The sequence below is a fragment of the Trichechus manatus genome, unplaced genomic scaffold (genome assembly GCF_000243295.1).
Source record: "Trichechus manatus latirostris isolate Lorelei unplaced genomic scaffold, TriManLat1.0 scaffold00289, whole genome shotgun sequence".
Lineage (NCBI taxonomy): Eukaryota > Metazoa > Chordata > Mammalia > Sirenia > Trichechidae > Trichechus > Trichechus manatus.
The window spans coordinates 908,259-916,634 of NW_004444225.1; the positions used below are offsets into that span (position 1 = coordinate 908,259).

General features: G+C 41.9%; 1 non-coding gene across 1 annotated transcript; it reads left to right on the forward strand.

Moving 5' to 3' along the window:
- Nucleotides 1–7,308: 7,308 nt before the first annotated feature.
- On the forward strand, nt 7,309–7,415 carry LOC111819172 (U6 spliceosomal RNA). The gene has a single exon (XR_002822924.1). It is a non-coding gene; the product is annotated as a U6 spliceosomal RNA (small nuclear RNA).
- The last annotated feature ends 961 nt before the right edge of the window (nt 7,416–8,376 follow it).

An 8,376-nucleotide genomic window follows, 5' to 3' on the forward strand; every position in this document is an offset into this window, starting at 1 on the left:
AGACACTGTGTTGTTTCAACTCATAGCGACCCCATGAGACAGAGTAGAACTGCTCCACAGAATTTTCTTGGCTGTAATCTTTACAGGAGCATATTGCCAGGTCTTTCTCCCACGGAGTGGCTGGGTGGGTTCAAATAGCCAATCTTCTGGTTAACAGCCCAGCACTTATCCTTTTGTACTGCCAAGCTCCTTCTATAGACGCTAAAACCCATTGCCATCAAGTCGATACCGACTCATAGTGACCCTGTAAGACAGAGTAGAACTGCGCCACAGGGTTTCCAAGGAGCAGAACTGCACCACAGGGCTTCCAAGGAGCGGCTGGTGGATTCAAACTGCCAACCTTTTGGTTCGCAGCCTAATGCTAAGCCACTGCCCCACCAGCGTTCCTCTACAGACATTAGACATTGCTAATTTTCCGTTCTTGAGCCAGACGTGGGGCATATAATCCAAAAACACAAATTACATGTAATATGATCACAGTCTGTAGGCCAAAATTGAAATATAATGGTCTGACACATTGGTCTAACTGCACATGGCAGAGAAGAGCACAGAATAGCATATTTGCATTGATTCTAAGATATATGTCATTTTATTATTTCAACATCACTGAAATAATGTGTCTTACCGTCAATGGCATGTCAGCTTAACTGGTAGAAATTTTGTCTTTATTAAATAGTACAAAAAATAATGATATGCCTTATAATCAATGGCGTCTTAGAGTCTATAAAATATATTTGACCCCAGGATTATCCTAGAAAATCCAACTTGACTGGTAGCCTCATGGCTCTTTCAAATAGGAGAAGCAATCCAGTTTTCCGTCATGTTCAGTACGCACTGCCTTTCTTCCCAAACCTCACCTTTTCTTTAATCCCAAACTGGATTTCAGAGGGACAGTGTGATGGTCAGTTTTATCTGTCAATTTGGCTAGGCTATAGTCCCCATTTATTCAATCAAACACTAATCTAGGTGTTGCTGTGAAGGTATTTTGTAGATAGGTTAACATCTACAATCAGTTAACTTTAAGTAAAGGAGATTATCCTCAAAAATCTAGGCGGTCCTAAGCCAATCAATTGAATGGGCTCCAGAGTAGCACTGAGGTTTCCATGAGGAAGAAGAAATTCCACCTGTGGACTGCAGCTTCAGCTCTTGCCCAAAAGTTTCTAGCCTGCCCTCCCTGACAGCCTACCTGACAGATTTCCTACTTGCCTAGCCAGCCCCCACAATCATGTAAGCAGATTCTGTGGAGGTCTTAATTAGCAATGTACCCATTTCTCATAAAAATGCTTTGTGATTTTGTGTTACAAACAACCGGAATTTTTTAAATGATATGGCATAATTTGCAGTGAGTGTGTCAGGGCGGTAAGGGGAGATTAAAAAGAAATGACTTATTGCCCTTTGCAGATCAAAATTTAAACAACAGAGCTTCTGCTAAGTCATGTTTCCTAATGTTTTATCTTTTCCAAGTGCAACGTGGTATAAGCAAAGAGTCCTGCATAAAGAAAGTGCCAACAAAGAGTAAAAACTTCAGAAGGTCTGCTTCTACTTTTGTTTTTACTTTTTCTTCTTTTTAGCATTTCTGTAAATTGGTAACTGATTAAATGTTGTAAGATCAAAGACTCTAAATGCAGTTTCCTCACACATAACTGAGTGGCTGCTGAGCACACTGATTACACGTCACCGCTGAGTTAACTGGGACAATACTGCACTCTAAATTGCATGTCATGGACAGGAGTGAAAAAATGAACCAATAAAAACTTTAGTTGGTTGCATTGCTCCGAAAAGTACATTGCTAAAAAACATCTTACCAACAGGTTGGCATAATATCAATCTGTGCCACCAAAATACCACTGCAATTAAATGTTGGGTGGCATCTATGGACTCAGAAGTTGAAAAACGTCCCTTTCTGGAAACCTCAATTCTATTCATGACTTTGCTTTATTAATAGATTCTCCCTCTCCCTTTTCCTCAGTAGCTGTATGTTGACTGGACTCTGTTAGAATTTGGAGTAGCAAGCACAAAGCCAAAAAAAATAGTTTATTTTCAGTACAGCATTTTCATGCTTCCTGCAGACTAGTGCCTTCCATATGTAATAAGCCTCCTGTACAAAAATGAAGCATTCTTAGAGTGACTGACCTACATAAAAATCTCATCTCAGCTTAAAAATAGAAAAATCCGGTGCAAAAACATCAAGTTAAGATAGAAGGATCTGCATTTATTTCAATAAGTCAGAAGTTACTTGGGCACTAATCCTAACGGGAGCTGTGTACAAATCCCTGGACATCAAAATACCCTTGACTGGGTTGACTTTTAATTTAGGAGTTTACTAGAGCCTGCAGCTATACTGCTGGAGTCTGTGATAGTGTCAGATCCCACAAATGAAGCATGGAGGACTTGGTTAGCAGCCTAGATAGAATGCCAAAGAATGCCCTAGGGACATAGTAATTCAGTCCTCAAGGTAGCCTTCATTTCTGTGAGCCAGTACTAAATCTGTGCCCCATAATGGTGTTAAAAGCACTGCAGTGCAGTCTCAAATTTTTGCTATCAGCTCCTTGTACTTATTTACAAAGCTCTTTTTTCTGGTATATGCAGGGTAACTGCAAGAACAATAAGTTATAGCTGCCACATCAAATTTCCCTGCAAGCAGAGAGTGGCTGGCACACCACCACCCGCCAGGATTTCCTTGAACACCCGGTCTGATTGGTAAGAAAGGCAAGAAAGAGAACACATGAATGACCAGGGACAGGAGACAACAAAACTGACTCCTCCAACACTTCAGCCCCAATGGGCGAAGACAGGAATAACTAGGGAAATAAATAATCAGCCATGACCAACTCATACGTCTTTTCGTTTCTTGCCTCCAGCTCCCTCCTCCCAGGATTGAAGGATGAGAATTTTTGGGAGTGCCACCTTGCCATTGCCCGGGCATTTCCACCATTTTCCTCTAAAAGTGGGGAGCTGGGGAATTGTTGTAGGTAGATGTAATTGATGGCTACAGCTCTGTCTAGTCATAGGTGGAGGTAGAAAGCTCCTCGGGAAGCTACGGGAACCTAACCATCACCATCACTATCATCACCATCCTTCATTATTGTTTTCGTTTTCTAGTGTTGCCCAGACACGAATACCACCAGTGGGTGGTTTAAAGAACAGAAATTTATTTTCCCACAGTTCTGGAGGCTAACAGTCCAAATCAGGGTCTTGGTCATGTAGATTCTTTCCTTATCAATAGCTCTAGGCATTCCTTGGTTCCTTGGCAATTTTTACATGTCATCTGTCTTCCTCTATGTGTGTATGTACCTCTGTGTCTAATCTGCTCTCTTTATAACTCGGGATAGATTAGATTTAGATCTCACCCTACTTGGGTGTTTCCTAATTAACATAACCAAGAAAACCCTATTTTCAGGCAGAATTGTATCCACAAGTATAGGGCCTAGGATTCCAACACGTATTTTGTGGGAACACAATTTAATCCGTAACAATCATTATCATCATCAGAGCACCCACATACTGAGTACTTCCACTGTGCCATGCAGTGTGCAATCCTTACAATAAACATATGTCTGAGAAGTATTATTTTATTTTCCCTTTTGACAAAAGTAAGAACTGAGGCTGAAAGAGATTAAGTAACTTGACCTAGATTGCTCAGTTACAAGCAGGAGAGCCTGCATTCAAACCTATACCCATCTCACCCCAAAGCACGGGAAATGGGATGGTAAATTAGACCCCACCTCAGTTGCAACTGAGTCTTGAAAGACCAAGACCAATGTAAGAACCAAGTACTACTCAAATCCTAAAATGAGATTCTAGAGCACCAGTGTAGGGCATGCAAAAAAAATATGACCATTTACGTCTGTGTTAGTCTAGCAGATCTCAAGAAGCTAAAGTATAAAGAGACCAGAGAAAATGCTTCCTTCAGAGAGAATGTTGGCATAACGTGGCATTTCTCCACTTCTTCTCTTGGAAGTAAGGAGAGAGGGTAGTCACCCTTACCTCAAGCCAAATGAGAGGAACTTAATGGGGACACTAGAAAAGTTTGATACGTGTCCCCTCAACTTTGAAAAATGAAGACTGGTAACTCATTCCCACCTAGACTAAAGGAAAAAGATGGCAGTTTGAGGAGAGGGGCCTGCTCTACTACTGATGCAGGAAAGGGGCGGGTTATTCTGGAGACAGGATGTGAACTCCACTGTAGGGAGCAAGCTTGTGGTCATTTTAAAAGAAGTTTGACCCTGGACCACCTGGAGGCACAACGGCCTCAACAGTAGAGTGGGTCTACGGAGTATAGCAGACCAGAAGCCCTGAGGGCTTGGGGAGGGAGGGATTCCTTACTCCCAGCTGGAGGAGAGGCATGCCCACATCCTGGGAACTGCAGGGAAGAGAGACAGCTGGAGGAAAGACCCACAATGGTGCATGCACCACATCCAGAGGGAGCCAGCCCCAGATTGCAACTGCACAAAGCTGTATAAAATTGTCCCTTGCCTCCTGATCTGCTTGCTGGCTGGGCCAGCACTGGAGGGCTCAGAGGCAGCTGCTTTACAAGAGAGAAGGAAGTACATCAACAAGAAGGTGAAGCTGATCACAGTTGCCTCTCCCACTGCAGGCTTGTAAACCGGAAGCAGATGAGCTGGGTGGGATGAAGTTGAAATAATTTGGGAGACTTTATACAACACTGAACTAGACAGAAGTTATGTGATTATTAAATCAAACTGGATTTTTCATACTAAAATAAGGGGATTGTTGATTTACTTAAAAGTAGCTAAGAAAAAAAAAAAAACTATGGAACCTGCTTGAAATGTCACGCAGGAACCAAGGCTAGAGAAGAGTCACAGAGCCTGTATAACAGGCATTCACAAAACAAAAATTATTTTATGCTTGCCTTTCTCACTTCAGCTCATTCAATTTACAGCTTATGTACATGCAATGCTACCTCATGTGCATTATGGAATGGCCTCTTCCTTGGCCTACTCTTTTGGGAAATTAAGTTTGGGGATTTTGTAATGTCATGTATGCCGTGAACTGTTAACCCTACAGTTTTCCCTCACCTTGCTATGGCTATCTGGCAATCCCAGCCCACCCCACCTCCACCTCCAGTCTACAAGAAACTAGAGACTCTCAGTTATACACACCCAGTGAACACATAATCTGGTACATGGTGTTAGCGATCACAAAACTCCTTGTCATTTCTTGGTCTTGCCTTAGTCATAGATTTTTACTCCCCAAGTTTTAAATCAATCTTTCGGTGCCTCAGTTGTAAATCCTGTGATAGTTCAGAAGACGCTGAAGAATTCATTCGGGCTGAGTGCTTGAGATCCCCCAAAGCAATTATTTCTTAAGTACTACTCCACACAGGCAATGGAGGCCCATGATAGGAAGCAATTTGTCCATCAGGAGTACTCTGGCCCAGCTGGCATTTCTGTAGCAGCAAGAGAGCAGTAGGGAGCAGTAGCCGGGTGTCAAAACGAACACTCCTCAATAATGACACTTACCATACATGTTAAAACCAGACTTCAGTTTTCATTTTGCATTTTTTTCATACTGAGCACATTGTAAGCTTCCAGATCCAAAATTATATCTACATGTATCCAGAGTCATATATTTTTTCAACATGTTGTAATGCTGTTTAATTTCTAAAAATTGTCAATAAAGGAGTATAACTTGCCTTCTAATGTGAACATGAAACCCCTGATGGCACCTAAAAATGTGCTTTCAATAATATTTAAAGTAATATGACAGTTGTTGTTGTTGCCATTGCGTCGGCTCCAACTCATGGCGACTTAAGTATAACAGAACAAAACAGCTGCTGCGCCATCTTCATGACTGCTGGTGTGGCTGGGTCCATTTTGTGGCTATTGTGTCAATCCATCCCATTGGCAGTACTTACTGTATAATGCTAAGTGAGGAGAAGGGGGTATAAAACTGTACGTGCAGCATATATATGTACTGCAGTCTTTACTGTGGTTTTCTAAGATCACCCCAAAATAACTACTTGTACCAAATCTTCATCTCAGAATATGCCTCTGTGGAAACCAAAACGGAGACATTTGCTAACAGAAATGGTCCTAGGAAGCAAATCCTTATGATAGATTTCAGAATTGGATATCTTGCCCTCCATATGGCAACCAGGACCCTATTGCCAGTGGTAAATTGTGGGGAGTGACAACTTATGGTTAGCTGTAGCATCACAAATTGTGAAGACCCTCAACTGTGGTGAGTTGAGATGGGATTAAGGTAGAATCGGATGCATCAGTTTATGCAATATCAGTAGATTGACAGATATTGGACAATAGTAATTATAAGGACTGGAGGTTTGTTGATTAGTTAGTTGTTATTAAATGTCATTGATGCACTAAAGGAAAAAAAAAGTTGACAGGCTCAGGTCAGCCAATCCAAGCACAGTGTGGAAACCGAAAGAAAGGCCTCAACGATAGCATTTAGAGAACCTTATCCCCTGCAGCTGAAAAGGTCAACTGCTGAATATCCAACAGCACAGGCACCTTAACATGAGATTAACAGTTACAATGAAAGGCTGAATTCAGAATTCCAGCAAACCTAGGGAAGGCCCCTCAGGTAGAAGAAATGGGATTCAAAAAATCGGGATGCGGACATCTGGTTAGATGTTGAGATAATTGAGCCACCAGTTTCCCCTAAACTTTCTGAGCCAACAGAAGTTGTCCAATCCCCCCACTAAAAGATGGTAGCCTTCTCTTTTCTACTAGCTAAACCAGTTTCCCTCAAGTGGACTCCGACTCATGACAACTCCATACGTGACAGAGTAGAACTGTGCTCATAGAGTTTTCAATGGCTGATTTTTTAGACAGTTCCTGTGTGGTACAAACTGTTTGTGCTTGTCTCCTAACCTAAAGATTGGCTGTTCAAACTCACCCAGAGCTGCCACAGAAGAAAAGCCTGGCTATTTGCTTCTGGAAAGATTATAATCAAGAAAACCCTATGGAGCACAGTTCTACTCTGTAGCACATAGGGTCTCCATGAGTAGGAATCAACTCAACAACAGGTTTTATGGGTTTTTAAGAAGTAGATCACCAGGCCTTTCTTCTGAGGCAGCTTTGGGTAGACTGGAACCTCTAACCTTTCACTTAGCAAGTGAGGATAACTGTTTGCAGCATCCAGAGACTATCACGCAAAATCCTCACCTGTAACAGATGCCTCACAAGATCATGCTTGCCTCCTCAAAATATACCCCTCGCCTCCCCTGATTGCTTCCAGTCTAATAACTAGGGTCAAATGTTAGCATAACCAGGCCGGGATCCCTCATACTGGAGGAAAGGGATTATTGATTAAAGAACTGCAGGAGTGCTCGCTTTGGCAGCACATAAACTAAAATTGTAACAATACAGAGAGGATTAGCATGGTCCCTGCACAAGGATGACACGCAAATTACTGAAGCATTCCATATTTTTATGTGTATAAATTTTTAAATGAGAAATTAATTAGAGCTGTAAACTTTCACCTAAAGCACGATAAAACATAAAACAAAGAACTGCAGGACCTGGCTACCATACAATGGCAGGAAAAAGGAGAACACGCCTGGGAATGAATCTTGATAGTATTGACTCAAAGGAGAAATATAAGTTTGGGTAAAGAAAATTTTTGTATCCAATCTCTTATGACTCAGGATGGAATATCCTGGCAAAGACACCTGGAACTGGTCCTAATAGCTTACTAGAATAGCTCCTTGAAGCTGAGAAAAGATGATGCTGTTGCTGTTGTTGTTAGGTGTCGTGGAGTCAGTTCCAACTCACAGAGACCCTACGTACAACAGAACGCAAAGGAAAAGATGGTGGTCTATGGTAAATGACATGGTGTGCAAAACTGTCTTCGAAGAGCATTGAGGAAGGAGTCACAGACTCAGAAAGGTGGCCAAGCTAGGATGTATGTATTATATAACATCATCAGAGAAACCACCAGCTGATTATGCTCTCCAGTAGGCCAGAAAACACTCCTTTCACCAAAGAAATAAGAAAGGCATCTGTGAGGTTTACATAAGCATGGTTGAAAAAGTCAGTGCTGGCTGTTCTCTATAAGCCAAGATTGATGGTAGGGATGATACTATGGAACTGAGCTTCCTGGTATCAATGGGGATGAATAATAAGCCAGCAAAGACAATGTAGATGTAATTACCATAAGTCGACAAGGTCAAAATGGCATCAGAGAACACTGACCCACAAAGATCTGTGGCAATGGCTAATAAATCACAGTGTTCCTCGGGATGAGATAATTTCCAGACCTGAGCCAATTCTCAAACCCAAAGCCTACTGATTAAAGAACGGGCTGGCACTCCTTCAGAAAGTACACTATGCCACCATAGCAAGTACATAGCAATTTTCCCAATCCTTCTCCAAAGGGACCTATGGCTATTTG